Genomic DNA, 19,331 nt, shown 5'->3' on the forward strand with positions numbered 1-19,331 from the left:
TGCGTGCGGTACTACAAAATGATGCCATGCAGCCATCTACGGTGTCGCAAAGCGTCAAAATGCAAGATTTCAAAAAATTTTTCTTCAAAAAAGTGTTTTTCAGCTGCTGAAACGCACGATTTTCACTAAAACGGATAAGACTGCAATTATTTCCCCGACAACAGAATGCAGCCGTTTGAAAATTGCCTTCGGGGGGTATTTCGACGAGCTGAAGCGGATGGAACAGAAATTTTAGATGTGCGACGAACGGTTCTCGAGATAACTTCGTTCATATCAGAAAATTTTTCATAGTAATTGCTAAACTTGCATATAACTCACCCGCAACAGTTCACAGCTGCTTCAAACTTCTCTACTAGGGGTATTTCGACGAGCTGAAGCCGATGGCACCGGAATTTTCCAGGTGCGATCAACGGTTCTCGAGATAACTTCGTTCATATCAGAAAATTTTTCATAGCAAAAGATAAAGTTGGCTGTAACTCACCCGCACCGTTTCACAGCTGCTTCAAACTTCTTTACTAGGTGTATTTCGACGAGCTGAAGCCGATGGCACCGGAATTTTCCAGGTGCGATCAACGGTTCTCGAGATAACTTCGTTCATATCAGAAAATTTTTCATAGCAAAAGATAAAGTTGGCTGTAACTCACCCGCACCGTTTCACAGCTGCTTCAAACTTCTTTACTAGGTGTATTTCGACGAGCTGAAGCCGATGGCACCGGAATTTTCCAGGTGCGATCAACGGTTCTCGAGATAACTTCGTTCATATCAGAAAATTTTTCATAGTAAAAGATAAAGTTGGCTGTAACTCACCCGCAACAGTTCACAGCCGTTGCTAAACATCGTACTAGGTGTATTTCGTCCTACTGAAGCCGATGAAACAGGAATTTTTCAGGTGCGATCAACGGTTCTTCAGAGAACGTCGACCATAGGGCGAAAGACGTGAATCAAAAAACGGCGTCAGATCGGTATAAAAAATGCGTGCGGTACTACAAAATGATGCCATGCAGCCATCGACGGTGTCGTAAAGCGTCAAAATGCAAGATTTCAAAAAATTTTTCTTCAAAAAAGTGTTTTTCAGCTGCTGAAACGCACGATTTTCACTAAAACGGATAAGACTGCAATTATTTCCCCGACAACTGAATGCAGCCGTTTGAAAATTGCCTTCGGGGGGTATTTCGACGAGCTGAAGCGGATGGAACAGAAATTTTAGATGTGCGACGAACGGTTCTCGAGATAACTTCGTTCATATCAGAAAATTTTTCATAGTAATTGCTAAACTTGGATATAACTCACCAGCAACAGTTCACAGCTGCTTCAAACTTCTTTACTAGGGGTATTTCGACGAGCTGAAGCCGATGGCACTGGAATTTTCCAGGTGCGATCAACGGTTCTCGAGATAACTTCGTTCATATCAGAAAATTTTTCATAGCAAAAGATAAAGTTGGCTGTAACTCACCCGCACCGTTTCACAGCTGCTTCAAACTTCTTTACTAGGTGTATTTCGACGAGCTGAAGCCGATGGCACCGGAATTTTCCAGGTGCGATCAACGGTTCTCGAGATAACTTCGTTCATATCAGAAAATTTTTCATAGCAAAAGATAAAGTTGGCTGTAACTCACCCGCACCGTTTCACAGCTGCTTCAAACTTCTTTACTAGGTGTATTTCGACGAGCTGAAGCCGATGGCACCGGAATTTTCCAGGTGCGATCAACGGTTCTCGAGATAACTTCGTTCATATCAGAAAATTTTTCATAGTAAAAGATAAAGTTGGCTGTAACTCACCCGCAACAGTTCACAGCCGTTGCTAAACATCGTACTAGGTGTATTTCGTCCTACTGAAGCCGATGAAACAGGAATTTTTCAGGTGCGATCAACGGTTCTTCAGAGAACGTCGACCATAGGGCGAAAGACGTGAATCAAAAAACGGCGTCAGATCGGTATAAAAAATGCGTGCGGTACTACAAAATGATGCCATGCAGCCATCGACGGTGTCGTAAAACGTCAAAATGCAAGATTTCAAAAAATTTTTCTTCAAAAAAGTGTTTTTCAGCTGCTGAAACGCACGATTTTCACTAAAACGGATAAGACTGCAATTATTTCCCCGACAACTGAATGCAGCCGGTTGAAAATTGCCTTCGGGGGGTATTTCGACGAGCTGAAGCGGATGGAACAGAAATTTTAGATGTGCGACCAACGGTTCTCGAGATAACTTCGTTCATATCAGAAAATTTTTCATAGTAATAGCTAAACTTGCATATAACTCACCCGCAACAGTTCACAGCTGCTTCAAACTTCTTTACTAGGTGTATTTCGACGAGCTGAAGCCGATGGCATCGCAATTTTCCAGGTGCGATCAACGGTTCTCGAGATAACTTCGTTCATATCAGAAAATTTTTCATAGTAATTGCTAAACTTGCATATAACTCACCCGCAACAGTTCACAGCTGCTTCAAACTTCTCTACTAGGGGTATTTCGACGAGCTGAAGCCGATGGCACCGGAATTTTCCAGGTGCGATCAACGGTTCTCGAGATAACTTCGTTCATATCAGAAAATTTTTCATAGCAAAAGATAAAGTTGGCTGTAACTCACCCGCACCGTTTCACAGCTGCTTCAAACTTCTTTACTAGGTGTATTTCGACGAGCTGAAGCCGATGGCACCGGAATTTTCCAGGTGCGATCAACGGTTCTCGAGATAACTTCGTTCATATCAGAAAATTTTTCATAGTAAAAGATAAAGTTGGCTGTAACTCACCCGCAACAGTTCACAGCCGTTGCTAAACATCGTACTAGGTGTATTTCGTCCTACTGAAGCCGATGAAACAGGAATTTTTCAGGTGCGATCAACGGTTCTTCAGAGAACGTCGACCATAGGGCGAAAGACGTGAATCAAAAAACGGCGTCAGATCGGTATAAAAAATGCGTGCGGTACTACAAAATGATGCCATGCAGCCATCGACGGTGTCGTAAAACGTCAAAATGCAAGATTTCAAAAAATTTTTCTTCAAAAAAGTGTTTTTCAGCTGCTGAAACGCACGATTTTCACTAAAACGGATAAGACTGCAATTATTTCCCCGACAACTGAATGCAGCCGGTTGAAAATTGCCTTCGGGGGGTATTTCGACGAGCTGAAGCGGATGGAACAGAAATTTTAGATGTGCGACCAACGGTTCTCGAGATAACTTCGTTCATATCAGAAAATTTTTCATAGTAATAGCTAAACTTGCATATAACTCACCCGCAACAGTTCACAGCTGCTTCAAACTTCTTTACTAGGTGTATTTCGACGAGCTGAAGCCGATGGCATCGCAATTTTCCAGGTGCGATCAACGGTTCTCGAGATAACTTCGTTCATATCAGAAAATTTTTCATAGTAATTGCTAAACTTGCATATAACTCACCCGCAACAGTTCACAGCTGCTTCAAACTTCTCTACTAGGGGTATTTCGACGAGCTGAAGCCGATGGCACCGGAATTTTCCAGGTGCGATCAACGGTTCTCGAGATAACTTCGTTCATATCAGAAAATTTTTCATAGCAAAAGATAAAGTTGGCTGTAACTCACCCGCACCGTTTCACAGCTGCTTCAAACTTCTTTACTAGGTGTATTTCGACGAGCTGAAGCCGATGGCACCGGAATTTTCCAGGTGCGATCAACGGTTCTCGAGATAACTTCGTTCATATCAGAAAATTTTTCATAGTAAAAGATAAAGTTGGCTGTAACTCACCCGCAACAGTTCACAGCCGTTGCTAAACATCGTACTAGATGTATTTCGTCCTACTGAAGCCGATGCAACAGGAATTTTTCAGGTGCGATCAACGGTTCTTCAGAGAACGTCGACCATAGGGCGAAAGATGTGAATCAAAAAACGGCGTCAGATCGCTATAAAAAATGCGTGCGGTACTACAAAATGATGCCATGCAGCCATCTACGGTGTCGCAAAGCGTCAAAATGCAAGATTTCAAAAAATTTTTCTTCAAAAAAGTGTTTTTCAGCTGCTGAAACGCACGATTTTCACTAAAACGGATAAGACTGCAATTATTTCCCCGACAACTGAATGCAGCCGTTTGAAAATTGCCTTCGGGGGGTATTTCGACGAGCTGAAGCGGATGGAACAGAAATTTTAGATGTGCGACCAACGGTTCTCGAGATAACTTCGTTCATATCAGAAAATTTTTCATAGTAATTGCTAAACTTGGATATAACTCACCAGCAACAGTTCACAGCTGCTTCAAACTTCTTTACTAGGGGTATTTCGACGATCTGAAGCCGATGGCACTGGAATTATCCAGGTGCGATCAACGGTTCTCGAGATAACTTCGTTCATATCAGAAAATTTTTCATAGTAATTGCTAAACTTGCATATAACTCACCCGCAACAGTTCACAGCTGCTTCAAACTTCTCTACTAGGGGTATTTCGACGAGCTGAAGCCGATGGCACCGGAATTTTCCAGGTGCGATCAACGGTTCTCGAGATAACTTCGTTCATATCAGAAAATTTTTCATAGCAAAAGATAAAGTTGGCTGTAACTCACCCGCACCGTTTCACAGCTGCTTCAAACTTCTTTACTAGGTGTATTTCGACGAGCTGAAGCCGATGGCACCGGAATTTTCCAGGTGCGATCAACGGTTCTCGAGATAACTTCGTTCATATCAGAAAATTTTTCATAGTAAAAGATAAAGTTGGCTGTAACTCACCCGCAACAGTTCACAGCCGTTGCTAAACATCGTACTAGGTGTATTTCGTCCTACTGAAGCCGATGCAACAGGAATTTTTCAGGTGCGATCAACGGTTCTTCAGAGAACGTCGACCATAGGGCGAAAGATGTGAATCAAAAAACGGCGTCAGATCGCTATAAAAAATGCGTGCGATACTACAAAATGATGCCATGCAGCCATCTACGGTGTCGCAAAGCGTCAAAATGCAAGATTTCAAAAAATTTTTCTTCAAAAAAGTGTTTTTCAGCTGCTGAAACGCACGATTTTCACTAAAACGGATAAGACTGCAATTATTTCCCCGACAACTGAATGCAGCCGTTTGAAAATTGCCTTCGGGGGGTATTTCGACGAGCTGAAGCGGATGGAACAGAAATTTTAGATGTGCGACGAACGGTTCTCGAGATAACTTCGTTCATATCAGAAAATTTTTCATAGTAATTGCTAAACTTGGATATAACTCACCAGCAACAGTTCACAGCTGCTTCAAACTTCTTTACTAGGGGTATTTCGACGAGCTGAAGCCGATGGCACTGGAATTTTTCAGGTGCGATCAACGGTTCTTCAGAGAACGTCGACCATAGGGCGAAAGACGTGAATCAAAAAACGGCGTCAGATCGGTATAAAAAATGCGTGCGGTACTACAAAATGATGCCATGCAGCCATCGACGGTGTCGTAAAGCGTCAAAATGCAAGATTTCAAAAAATTTTTCTTCAAAAAAGTGTTTTTCAGCTGCTGAAACGCACGATTTTCACTAAAACGGATAAGACTGCAATTATTTCCCCGACAACTGAATGCAGCCGGTTGAAAATTGCCTTCGGGGGGTATTTCGACGAGCTGAAGCGGATGGAACAGAAATTTTAGATGTGCGACCAACGGTTCTCGAGATAACTTCGTTCATATCAGAAAATTTTTCATAGTAATAGCTAAACTTGCATATAACTCACCCGCAACAGTTCACAGCTGCTTCAAACTTCTTTACTAGGTGTATTTCGACGAGCTGAAGCCGATGGCATCGCAATTTTCCAGGTGCGATCAACGGTTCTCGAGATAACTTCGTTCATATCAGAAAATTTTTCATAGTAATTGCTAAACTTGCATATAACTCACCCGCAACAGTTCACAGCTGCTTCAAACTTCTCTACTAGGGGTATTTCGACGAGCTGAAGCCGATGGCACCGGAATTTTCCAGGTGCGATCAACGGTTCTCGAGATAACTTCGTTCATATCAGAAAATTTTTCATAGCAAAAGATAAAGTTGGCTGTAACTCACCCGCACCGTTTCACAGCTGCTTCAAACTTCTTTACTAGGTGTATTTCGACGAGCTGAAGCCGATGGCACCGGAATTTTCCAGGTGCGATCAACGGTTCTCGAGATAACTTCGTTCATATCAGAAAATTTTTCATAGTAAAAGATAAAGTTGGCTGTAACTCACCCGCAACAGTTCACAGCCGTTGCTAAACATCGTACTAGGTGTATTTCGTCCTACTGAAGCCGATGCAACAGGAATTTTTCAGGTGCGATCAACGGTTCTTCAGAGAACGTCGACCATAGGGCGAAAGACGTGAATCAAAAAACGGCGTCAGATCGGTATAAAAAATGCGTGCGGTACTACAAAATGATGCCATGCAGCCATCTACGGTGTCGTAAAGCGTCAAAATGCAAGATTTCAAAAAATTTTTCTTCAAAAAAGTGTTTTTCAGCTGCTGAAACGCACGATTTTCACTAAAACGGATAAGACTGCAATTATTTCCCCGACAACTGAATGCAGCCGTTTGAAAATTGCCTTCGGGGGGTATTTCGACGAGCTGAAGCGGATGGAACAGAAATTTTAGATGTGCGACCAACGGTTCTCGAGATAACTTCGTTCATATCAGAAAATTTTTCATAGTAATTGCTAAACTTGGATATAACTCACCAGCAACAGTTCACAGCTGCTTCAAACTTCTTTACTAGGGGTATTTCGACGATCTGAAGCCGATGGCACTGGAATTATCCAGGTGCGATCAACGGTTCTCGAGATAACTTCGTTCATATCAGAAAATTTTTCATAGCAAAAGATAAAGTTGGCTGTAACTCACCCGCAACAGTTCACAGCCGTTGCTAAACATCGTACTAGGTGTATTTCGTCCTACTCTAGCCGATGAAACAGGAATTTTTCAGGTGCGATCAACGGTTCTTCAGAGAACGTCGACCATAGGGCGAAAGACGTGAATCAAAAAACGGCGTCAGATCGGTATAAAAAATGCGTGCGGTACTACAAAATGATGCCATGCAGCCATCTACGGTGTCGTAAAGCGTCAAAATGCAAGATTTCAAAAAATTTTTCTTCAAAAAAGTGTTTTTCAGCTGCTGAAACGCACGATTTTCACTAAAACGGATAAGACTGCAATTATTTCCCCGACAACTGAATGCAGCCGTTTGAAAATTGCCTTCGGGGGGTATTTCGACGAGCTGAAGCGGATGGAACAGAAATTTTAGATGTGCGACCAACGGTTCTCGAGATAACTTCGTTCATATCAGAAAATTTTTCATAGTAATTGCTAAACTTGGATATAACTCACCAGCAACAGTTCACAGCTGCTTCAAACTTCTTTACTAGGGGTATTTCGACGATCTGAAGCCGATGGCACTGGAATTATCCAGGTGCGATCAACGGTTCTCGAGATAACTTCGTTCATATCAGAAAATTTTTCATAGCAAAAGATAAAGTTGGCTGTAACTCACCCGCACCGTTTCACAGCTGCTTCAAACTTCTTTACTAGGGGTATTTCGACGAGCTGAAGCCGATGGCACTGGAATTTTCCAGGTGCGATCAACGGTTCTCGAGATAACTTCGTTCATATCAGAAAATTTTTCATAGCAAAAGATAAAGTTGGCTGTAACTCACCCGCACCGTTTCACAGCTGCTTCAAACTTCTTTACTAGGTGTATTTCGACGAGCTGAAGCCGATGGCACCGGAATTTTCCAGGTGCGATCAACGGTTCTCGAGATAACTTCGTTCATATCAGAAAATTTTTCATAGCAAAAGATAAAGTTGGCTGTAACTCACCCGCACCGTTTCACAGCTGCTTCAAACTTCTTTACTAGGTGTATTTCGACGAGCTGAAGCCGATGGCACCGGAATTTTCCAGGTGCGATCAACGGTTCTCGAGATAACTTCGTTCATATCAGAAAATTTTTCATAGCAAAAGATAAAGTTGGCTGTAACTCACCCGCACCGTTTCACAGCTGCTTCAAACTTCTTTGCTAGGTGTATTTCGACGAGCTGAAGCCGATGGCACCGGAATTTTCCAGGTGCGATCAACGGTTCTCGAGATAACTTCGTTCATATCAGAAAATTTTTCATAGCAAAAGATAAAGTTGGCTGTAACTCACCCGCACCGTTTCACAGCTGCTTCAAACTTCTTTACTAGGTGTATTTCGACAAGCTGAAGCCGGTGGCACTGGAATTTACCAGGTGCGATCAACGGTTCTCGAGATAACTTCGTTCATATCAGAAAATTTTTCATAGTAAAAGATAAAGTTGGCTGTAACTCACCCGCAACAGTTCACAGCCGTTGCTAAACATCGTACTAGGTGTATTTCGTCCTACTGAAGCCGATGCAACCGGAATTTTTCAGGTGCGATCAACGGTTCTTCAGAGACCGTCGACCATAGGGCGAAAGACGTGAATCAAAAAACGGCGTCAGATCGGTATAAAAAATGCGTGCGGTACTACAAAATGATGCCATGCAGCCATCTACGGTGTCGTAAAGCGTCAAAATGCAAGATTTCAAAAAATTTTTCTTCAAAAAAGTGTTTTTCAGCTGCTGAAACGCACGATTTTCACTAAAACGGATAAGACTGCAATTATTTCCCCGACAACTGAATGCAGCCGTTTGAAAATTGTCTTCGGGGGGTATTTCGACGAGCTGAAGCGGATGGAACAGAAATTTTAGATGTGCGACCAACGGTTCTCGAGATAACTTCGTTCATATCAGAAAATTTTTCATAGTAATTGCTAAACTTGGATATAACTCACCCGCAACAGTTCACAGCTGCTTCAAACTTCTTTACTAGGGATATTTCGACGAGCTGAAGCCGATGGCACCGGAATTTTCCAGGTGCGATCAACGGTTCTCGAGATAACTTCGTTCATATCAGAAAATTTTTCATAGTAAAAGATAAAGTTGGCTGTAACTCACCCGCAACAGTTCACAGCCGTTGCTAAACATCGTACTAGGTGTATTTCGTCCTACTCTAGCCGATGAAACAGGAATTTTTCAGGTGCGATCAACGGTTCTTCAGAGAACGTCGACCATAGGGCGAAAGACGTGAATCAAAAAACGGCGTCAGATCGGTATAAAAAATGCGTGCGGTACTACAAAATGATGCCATGCAGCCATCTACGGTGTCGTAAAGCGTCAAAATGCAAGATTTCAAAAAATTTTTCTTCAAAAAAGTGTTTTTCAGCTGCTGAAACGCACGATTTTCACTAAAACGGATAAGACTGCAATTATTTCCCCGACAACTGAATGCAGCCGTTTGAAAATTGCCTTCGGGGGGTATTTCGACGAGCTGAAGCGGATGGAACAGAAATTTTAGATGTGCGACCAACGGTTCTCGAGATAACTTCGTTCATATCAGAAAATTTTTCATAGTAATTGCTAAACTTGGATATAACTCACCAGCAACAGTTCACAGCTGCTTCAAACTTCTTTACTAGGGGTATTTCGACGATCTGAAGCCGATGGCACTGGAATTATCCAGGTGCGATCAACGGTTCTCGAGATAACTTCGTTCATATCAGAAAATTTTTCATAGCAAAAGATAAAGTTGGCTGTAACTCACCCGCACCGTTTCACAGCTGCTTCAAACTTCTTTACTAGGGGTATTTCGACGAGCTGAAGCCGATGGCACTGGAATTTTCCAGGTGCGATCAACGGTTCTCGAGATAACTTCGTTCATATCAGAAAATTTTTCATAGCAAAAGATAAAGTTGGCTGTAACTCACCCGCACCGTTTCACAGCTGCTTCAAACTTCTTTACTAGGTGTATTTCGACGAGCTGAAGCCGATGGCACCGGAATTTTCCAGGTGCGATCAACGGTTCTCGAGATAACTTCGTTCATATCAGAAAATTTTTCATAGCAAAAGATAAAGTTGGCTGTAACTCACCCGCACCGTTTCACAGCTGCTTCAAACTTCTTTACTAGGTGTATTTCGACAAGCTGAAGCCGGTGGCACTGGAATTTTCCAGGTGCGATCAACGGTTCTCGAGATAACTTCGTTCATATCAGAAAATTTTTCATAGCAAAAGATAAAGTTGGCTGTAACTCACCCGCACCGTTTCACAGCTGCTTCAAACTTCTTTACTAGGGGTATTTCGACGAGCTGAAGCCGATGGCACTGGAATTTTCCAGGTGCGATCAACGGTTCTCGAGATAACTTCGTTCATATCAGAAAATTTTTCATAGCAAAAGATAAAGTTGGCTGTAACTCACCCGCACCGTTTCACAGCTGCTTCAAACTTCTTTACTAGGTGTATTTCGACGAGCTGAAGCCGATGGCACCGGAATTTTCCAGGTGCGATCAACGGTTCTCGAGATAACTTCGTTCATATCAGAAAATTTTTCATAGCAAAAGATAAAGTTGGCTGTAACTCACCCGCACCGTTTCACAGCTGCTTCAAACTTCTTTACTAGGTGTATTTCGACGAGCTGAAGCCGATGGCAACGGAATTTTCCAGGTGCGATCAACGGTTCTCGAGATAACTTCGTTCATATCAGAAAATTTTTCATAGCAAAAGATAAAGTTGGCTGTAACTCACCCGCACCGTTTCACAGCTGCTTCAAACTTCTTTGCTAGGTGTATTTCGACGAGCTGAAGCCGATGGCACCGGAATTTTCCAGGTGCGATCAACGGTTCTCGAGATAACTTCGTTCATATCAGAAAATTTTTCATAGCAAAAGATAAAGTTGGCTGTAACTCACCCGCACCGTTTCACAGCTGCTTCAAACTTCTTTACTAGGTGTATTTCGACAAGCTGAAGCCGGTGGCACTGGAATTTACCAGGTGCGATCAACGGTTCTCGAGATAACTTCGTTCATATCAGAAAATTTTTCATAGTAAAAGATAAAGTTGGCTGTAACTCACCCGCAACAGTTCACAGCCGTTGCTAAACATCGTACTAGGTGTATTTCGTCCTACTGAAGCCGATGCAACCGGAATTTTTCAGGTGCGATCAACGGTTCTTCAGAGACCGTCGACCATAGGGCGAAAGACGTGAATCAAAAAACGGCGTCAGATCGGTATAAAAAATGCGTGCGGTACTACAAAATGATGCCATGCAGCCATCTACGGTGTCGTAAAGCGTCAAAATGCAAGATTTCAAAAAATTTTTCTTCAAAAAAGTGTTTTTCAGCTGCTGAAACGCACGATTTTCACTAAAACGGATAAGACTGCAATTATTTCCCCGACAACTGAATGCAGCCGTTTGAAAATTGTCTTCGGGGGGTATTTCGACGATCTGAAGCGGATGGAACAGAAATTTTAGATGTGCGACCAACGGTTCTCGAGATAACTTCGTTCATATCAGAAAATTTTTCATAGTAATTGCTAAACTTGGATATAACTCACCCGCAACAGTTCACAGCTGCTTCAAACTTCTTTACTAGGGATATTTCGACGAGCTGAAGCCGATGGCACCGGAATTTTCCAGGTGCGATCAACGGTTCTCGAGATAACTTCGTTCATATCAGAAAATTTTTCATAGTAAAAGATAAAGTTGGCTGTAACTCACCCGCAACAGTTCACAGCCGTTGCTAAACATCGTACTAGGTGTATTTCGTCCTACTCTAGCCGATGAAACAGGAATTTTTCAGGTGCGATCAACGGTTCTTCAGAGAACGTCGACCATAGGGCGAAAGACGTGAATCAAAAAACGGCGTCAGATCGGTATAAAAAATGCGTGCGGTACTACAAAATGATGCCATGCAGCCATCTACGGTGTCGTAAAGCGTCAAAATGCAAGATTTCAAAAAATTTTTCTTCAAAAAAGTGTTTTTCAGCTGCTGAAACGCACGATTTTCACTAAAACGGATAAGACTGCAATTATTTCCCCGACAACTGAATGCAGCCGTTTGAAAATTGCCTTCGGGGGGTATTTCGACGAGCTGAAGCGGATGGAACAGAAATTTTAGATGTGCGACCAACGGTTCTCGAGATAACTTCGTTCATATCAGAAAATTTTTCATAGTAATTGCTAAACTTGGATATAACTCACCAGCAACAGTTCACAGCTGCTTCAAACTTCTTTACTAGGGGTATTTCGACGATCTGAAGCCGATGGCACTGGAATTATCCAGGTGCGATCAACGGTTCTCGAGATAACTTCGTTCATATCAGAAAATTTTTCATAGCAAAAGATAAAGTTGGCTGTAACTCACCCGCACCGTTTCACAGCTGCTTCAAACTTCTTTACTAGGGGTATTTCGACGAGCTGAAGCCGATGGCACTGGAATTTTCCAGGTGCGATCAACGGTTCTCGAGATAACTTCGTTCATATCAGAAAATTTTTCATAGCAAAAGATAAAGTTGGCTGTAACTCACCCGCACCGTTTCACAGCTGCTTCAAACTTCTTTACTAGGTGTATTTCGACGAGCTGAAGCCGATGGCACCGGAATTTTCCAGGTGCGATCAACGGTTCTCGAGATAACTTCGTTCATATCAGAAAATTTTTCATAGCAAAAGATAAAGTTGGCTGTAACTCACCCGCACCGTTTCACAGCTGCTTCAAACTTCTTTACTAGGTGTATTTCGACGAGCTGAAGCCGATGGCACCGGAATTTTCCAGGTGCGATCAACGGTTCTCGAGATAACTTCGTTCATATCAGAAAATTTTTCATAGCAAAAGATAAAGTTGGCTGTAACTCACCCGCACCGTTTCACAGCTGCTTCAAACTTCTTTGCTAGGTGTATTTCGACGAGCTGAAGCCGATGGCACCGGAATTTTCCAGGTGCGATCAACGGTTCTCGAGATAACTTCGTTCATATCAGAAAATTTTTCATAGCAAAAGATAAAGTTGGCTGTAACTCACCCGCACCGTTTCACAGCTGCTTCAAACTTCTTTACTAGGTGTATTTCGACGAGCTGAAGCCGATGGCACCGGAATTTTCCAGGTGCGATCAACGGTTCTCGAGATAACTTCGTTCATATCAGAAAATTTTTCATAGTAAAAGATAAAGTTGGCTGTAACTCACCCGCAACAGTTCACAGCCGTTGCTAAACATCGTACTAGGTGTATTTCGTCCTACTGAAGCCGATGCAACAGGAATTTTTCAGGTGCGATCAGCGGTTCTTCAGAGAACGTCGACCATAGGGCGAAAGATGTGAATCAAAAAACGGCGTCAGATCGCTATAAAAAATGCGTGCGGTACTACAAAATGATGCCATGCAGCCATCTACGGTGTCGCAAAGCGTCAAAATGCAAGATTTCAAAAAATTTTTCTTCAAAAAAGTGTTTTTCAGCTGCTGAAACGCACGATTTTCACTAAAACGGATAAGACTGCAATTATTTCCCCGACAACTGAATGCAGCCGTTTGAAAATTGCCTTCGGGGGGTATTTCGACGAGCTGAAGCGGATGGAACAGAAATTTTAGATGTGCGACGAACGGTTCTCGAGATAACTTCGTTCATATCCGAAAATTTTTCATAGTAATTGCTAAACTTGGATATAACTCACCAGCAACAGTTCACAGCTGCTTCAAACTTCTTTACTAGGGGTATTTCGACGAGCTGAAGCCGATGGCACTGGAATTTTCCAGGTGCGATCAACGGTTCTCGAGATAACTTCGTTCATATCAGAAAATTTTTCATAGCAAAAGATAAATTTGGCTGTAACTCACCCGCACCGTTTCACAGCTGCTTCAAACTTCTTTACTAGGTGTATTTCGACGAGCTGAAGCCGATGGCACCGGAATTTTCCAGGTGCGATCAACGGTTCTCGAGATAACTTCGTTCATATCAGAAAATTTTTCATAGCAAAAGATAAAGTTGGCTGTAACTCACCCGCACCGTTTCACAGCTGCTTCAAACTTCTTTACTAGGTGTATTTCGACGAGCTGAAGCCGATGGCACCGGAATTTTCCAGGTGCGATCAACGGTTCTCGAGATAACTTCGTTCATATCAGAAAATTTTTCATAGCAAAAGATAAAGTTGGCTGTAACTCACCCGCACCGTTTCACAGCTGCTTCAAACTTCTTTACTAGGTGTATTTCGACAAGCTGAAGCCGGTGGCACTGGAATTTACCAGGTGCGATCAACGGTTCTCGAGATAACTTCGTTCATATCAGAAAATTTTTCATAGTAAAAGATAAAGTTGGCTGTAACTCACCCGCAACAGTTCACAGCCGTTGCTAAACATCGTACTAGGTGTATTTCGTCCTACTGAAGCCGATGCAACCGGAATTTTTCAGGTGCGATCAACGGTTCTTCAGAGACCGTCGACCATAGGGCGAAAGACGTGAATCAAAAAACGGCGTCAGATCGGTATAAAAAATGCGTGCGGTACTACAAAATGATGCCATGCAGCCATCTACGGTGTCGTAAAGCGTCAAAATGCAAGATTTCAAAAAATTTTTCTTCAAAAAAGTGTTTTTCAGCTGCTGAAACGCACGATTTTCACTAAAACGGATAAGACTGCAATTATTTCCCCGACAACTGAATGCAGCCGTTTGAAAATTGTCTTCGGGGGGTATTTCGACGAGCTGAAGCGGATGGAACAGAAATTTTAGATGTGCGACCAACGGTTCTCGAGATAACTTCGTTCATATCAGAAAATTTTTCATAGTAATTGCTAAACTTGGATATAACTCACCCGCAACAGTTCACAGCTGCTTCAAACTTCTTTACTAGGGATATTTCGACGAGCTGAAGCCGATGGCACCGGAATTTTCCAGGTGCGATCAACGGTTCTCGAGATAACTTCGTTCATATCAGAAAATTTTTCATAGTAAAAGATAAAGTTGGCTGTAACTCACCCGCAACAGTTCACAGCCGTTGCTAAACATCGTACTAGGTGTATTTCGTCCTACTCTAGCCGATGAAACAGGAATTTTTCAGGTGCGATCAACGGTTCTTCAGAGAACGTCGACCATAGGGCGAAAGACGTGAATCAAAAAACGGCGTCAGATCGGTATAAAAAATGCGTGCGGTACTACAAAATGATGCCATGCAGCCATCTACGGTGTCGTAAAGCGTCAAAATGCAAGATTTCAAAAAATTTTTCTTCAAAAAAGTGTTTTTCAGCTGCTGAAACGCACGATTTTCACTAAAACGGATAAGACTGCAATTATTTCCCCGACAACTGAATGCAGCCGTTTGAAAATTGCCTTCGGGGGGTATTTCGACGAGCTGAAGCGGATGGAACAGAAATTTTAGATGTGCGACCAACGGTTCTCGAGATAACTTCGTTCATATCAGAAAATTTTCCATAGTAATTGCTAAACTTGGATATAACTCACCAGCAACAGTTCACAGCTGCTTCAAACTTCTTTACTAGGGGTATTTCGACGATCTGAAGCCGATGGCACTGGAATTATCCAGGTGCGATCAACGGTTCTCGAGATAACTTCGTTCATATCAGAAAATTTTTCATAGCAAAAGATAAAGTTGGCTGTAACTCACCCGCACCGTTTCACAGCTGCTTCAAACTTCTTTACTAGGGGTATTTCGACGAGCTGAAGCCGATGGCACTGGAATTTTCCAGGTGCGATCAACGGTTCTCGAGATAACTTCGTTCATATCAGAAAATTTTTCATAGCAAAAGATAAAGTTGGCTGTAACTCACCCGCACCGTTTCACAGCTGCTTCAAACTTCTTTACTAGGTGTATTTCGACGAGCTGAAGCCGATGGCACCGGAATTTTCCAGGTGCGATCAACGGTTCTCGAGATAACTTCGTTCATATCAGAAAATTTTTCATAGCAAAAGATAAAGTTGGCTGTAACTCACCCGCACCGTTTCACAGCTGCTTCAAACTTCTTTACTAGGTGTATTTCGACGAGCTGAAGCCGATGGCACCGGAATTTTCCAGGTGCGATCAACGGTTCTCGAGATAACTTCGTTCATATCAGAAAATTTTTCATAGCACAAGATAAAGTTGGCTGTAACTCACCCGCACCGTTTCACAGCTGCTTCAAACTTCTTTGCTAGGTGTATTTCGACGAGCTGAAGCCGATGGCACCGGAATTTTCCAGGTGCGATCAACGGTTCTCGAGATAACTTCGTTCATATCAGAAAATTTTTCATAGCAAAAGATAAAGTTGGCTGTAACTCACCCGCACCGTTTCACAGCTGCTTCAAACTTCTTTACTAGGTGTATTTCGACGAGCTGAAGCCGATGGCACCGGAATTTTCCAGGTGCGATCAACGGTTCTCGAGATAACTTCGTTCATATCAGAAAATTTTTCATAGTAAAAGATAAAGTTGGCTGTAACTCACCCGCAACAGTTCACAGCCGTTGCTAAACATCGTACTAGGTGTATTTCGTCCTACTGAAGCCGATGCAACAGGAATTTTTCAGGTGCGATCAGCGGTTCTTCAGAGAACGTCGACCATAGGGCGAAAGATGTGAATCAAAAAACGGCGTCAGATCGCTATAAAAAATGCGTGCGGTACTACAAAATGATGCCATGCAGCCATCTACGGTGTCGCAAAGCGTCAAAATGCAAGATTTCAAAAAATTTTTCTTCAAAAAAGTGTTTTTCAGCTGCTGAAACGCACGATTTTCACTAAAACGGATAAGACTGCAATTATTTCCCCGACAACTGAATGCAGCCGTTTGAAAATTGCCTTCGGGGGGTATTTCGACGAGCTGAAGCGGATGGAACAGAAATTTTAGATGTGCGACGAACGGTTCTCGAGATAACTTCGTTCATATCAGAAAATTTTTCATAGTAATTGCTAAACTTGGATATAACTCACCAGCAACAGTTCACAGCTGCTTCAAACTTCTTTACTAGGGGTATTTCGACGAGCTGAAGCCGATGGCACTGGAATTTTCCAGGTGCGATCAACGGTTCTCGAGATAACTTCGTTCATATCAGAAAATTTTTCATAGCAAAAAATAAAGTTGGCTGTAACTCACCCGCACCGTTTCACAGCTGCTTCAAACTTCTTTACTAGGTGTATTTCGACGAGCTGAAGCTGATGGCACCGGAATTTTCCAGGTGCGATCAACGGTTCTCGAGATAACTTCGTTCATATCAGAAAATTTTTCATAGTAAAAGATAAAGTTGGCTGTAACTCACCCGCAACAGTTCACAGCCGTTGCTAAACATCGTACTAGGTGTATTTCGTCCTACTGAAGCCGATGCAACAGGAATTTTTCAGGTGCGATCAACGGTTCTTCAGAGAACGTCGACCATAGGGCGAAAGATGTGAATCAAAAAACGGCGTCAGATCGCTATAAAAAATGCGTGCGGTACTACAAAATGATGCCATGCAGCCATCTACGGTGTCGCAAAGCGTCAAAATGCAAGATTTCAAAAAATTTTTCTTCAAAAAAGTGTTTTTCAGCTGCTGAAACGCACGATTTTCACTAAAACGGATAAGACTGCAATTATTTCCCCGACAACTGAATGCAGCCGTTTGAAAATTGCCTTCGGGGGGTATTTCGACGAGCTGAAGCGGATGGAACAGAAATTTTAGATGTGCGACGAACGGTTCTCGAGATAACTTCGTTCATATCAGAAAATTTTTCATAGTAATTGCTAAACTTGGATATAACTCACCAGCAACAGTTCACAGCTGCTTCAAACTTCTTTACTAGGGGTATTTCGACGAGCTGAAGCCGATGGCACTGGAATTTTCCAGGTGCGATCAACGGTTCTCGAGATAACTTCGTTCATATCAGAAAATTTTTCATAGCAAAAGATAAAGTTGGCTGTAACTCACCCGCACCGTTTCACAGCTGCTTCAAACTTCTTTACTAGGTGTATTTCGACGAGCTGAAGCCGATGGCACCGGAATTTTCCAGGTGCGATCAACGGTTCTCGAGATAACTTCGTTCATATCAGAAAATTTTTCATAGCAAAAGATAAAGTTGGCTGTAACTCACCCGCACCGTTTCACAGCTGCTTCAAACTTCTTTACTAGGTGTATTTCGACGAGCTGAAGCCGATGGCACCGGAATTTTCCAGGTGCGATCAACGGTTCTCGAGATAACTTCGTTCATATCAGAAAATTTTTCATAGTAAAAGATAAAGTTGGCTGTAACTCACCCGCAACAGTTCACAGCCGTTGCTAAACATCGTACTAGGTGTATTTCGTCCTACTGAAGCCGATGCAACAGGAATTTTTCAGGTGCGATCAGCGGTTCTTCAGAGAACGTCGACCATAGGGCGAAAGATGTGAATCAAAAAACGGCGTCAGATCGCTATAAAAAATGCGTGCGGTACTACAAAATGATGCCATGCAGCCATCTACGGTGTCGCAAAGCGTCAAAATGCAAGATTTCAAAAAATTTTTCTTCAAAAAAGTGTTTTTCAGCTGCTGAAACGCACGATTTTCACTAAAACGGATAAGACTGCAATTATTTCCCCGACAACTGAATGCAGCCGTTTGAAAATTGCCTTCGGGGGGTATTTCGACGAGCTGAAGCGGATGGAACAGAAATTTTAGATGTGCGACGAACGGTTCTCGAGATAACTTCGTTCATATCAGAAAATTTTTCATAGTAATTGCTAAACTTGGATATAACTCACCAGCAACAGTTCACAGCTGCTTCAAACTTCTTTACTAGGGGTATTTCGACGAGCTGAAGCCGATGGCACTGGAATTTTCCAGGTGCGATCAACGGTTCTCGAGATAACTTCGTTCATATCAGAAAATTTTTCATAGCAAAAAATAAAGTTGGCTGTAACTCACCCGCACCGTTTCACAGCTGCTTCAAACTTCTTTACTAGGTGTATTTCGACGAGCTGAAGCTGATGGCACCGGAATTTTCCAGGTGCGATCAACGGTTCTCGAGATAACTTCGTTCATATCAGAAAATTTTTCATAGTAAAAGATAAAGTTGGCTGTAACTCACCCGCAACAGTTCACAGCCGTTGCTAAACATCGTACTAGGTGTATTTCGTCCTACTGAAGCCGATGCAACAGGAATTTTTCAGGTGCGATCAACGGTTCTTCAGAGAACGTCGACCATAGGGCGAAAGATGTGAATCAAAAAACGGCGTCAGATCGCTATAAAAAATGCGTGCGGTACTACAAAATGATGCCATGCAGCCATCTACGGTGTCGCAAAGCGTCAAAATGCAAGATTTCAAAAAATTTTTCTTCAAAAAAGTGTTTTTCAGCTGCTGAAACGCACGATTTTCACTAAAACGGATAAGACTGCAATTATTTCCCCGACAACTGAATGCAGCCGTTTGAAAATTGCCTTCGGGGGGTATTTCGACGAGCTGAAGCGGATGGAACAGAAATTTTAGATGTGCGACGAACGGTTCTCGAGATAACTTCGTTCATATCAGAAAATTTTTCATAGTAATTGCTAAACTTGGATATAACTCACCAGCAACAGTTCACAGCTGCTTCAAACTTCTTTACTAGGGGTATTTCGACGAGCTG

The sequence above is a fragment of the Diachasmimorpha longicaudata genome, chromosome 8, assembly GCF_034640455.1.
Source record: "Diachasmimorpha longicaudata isolate KC_UGA_2023 chromosome 8, iyDiaLong2, whole genome shotgun sequence".
In the NCBI taxonomy this organism is placed as follows: Eukaryota; Metazoa; Arthropoda; class Insecta; order Hymenoptera; family Braconidae; genus Diachasmimorpha; species Diachasmimorpha longicaudata.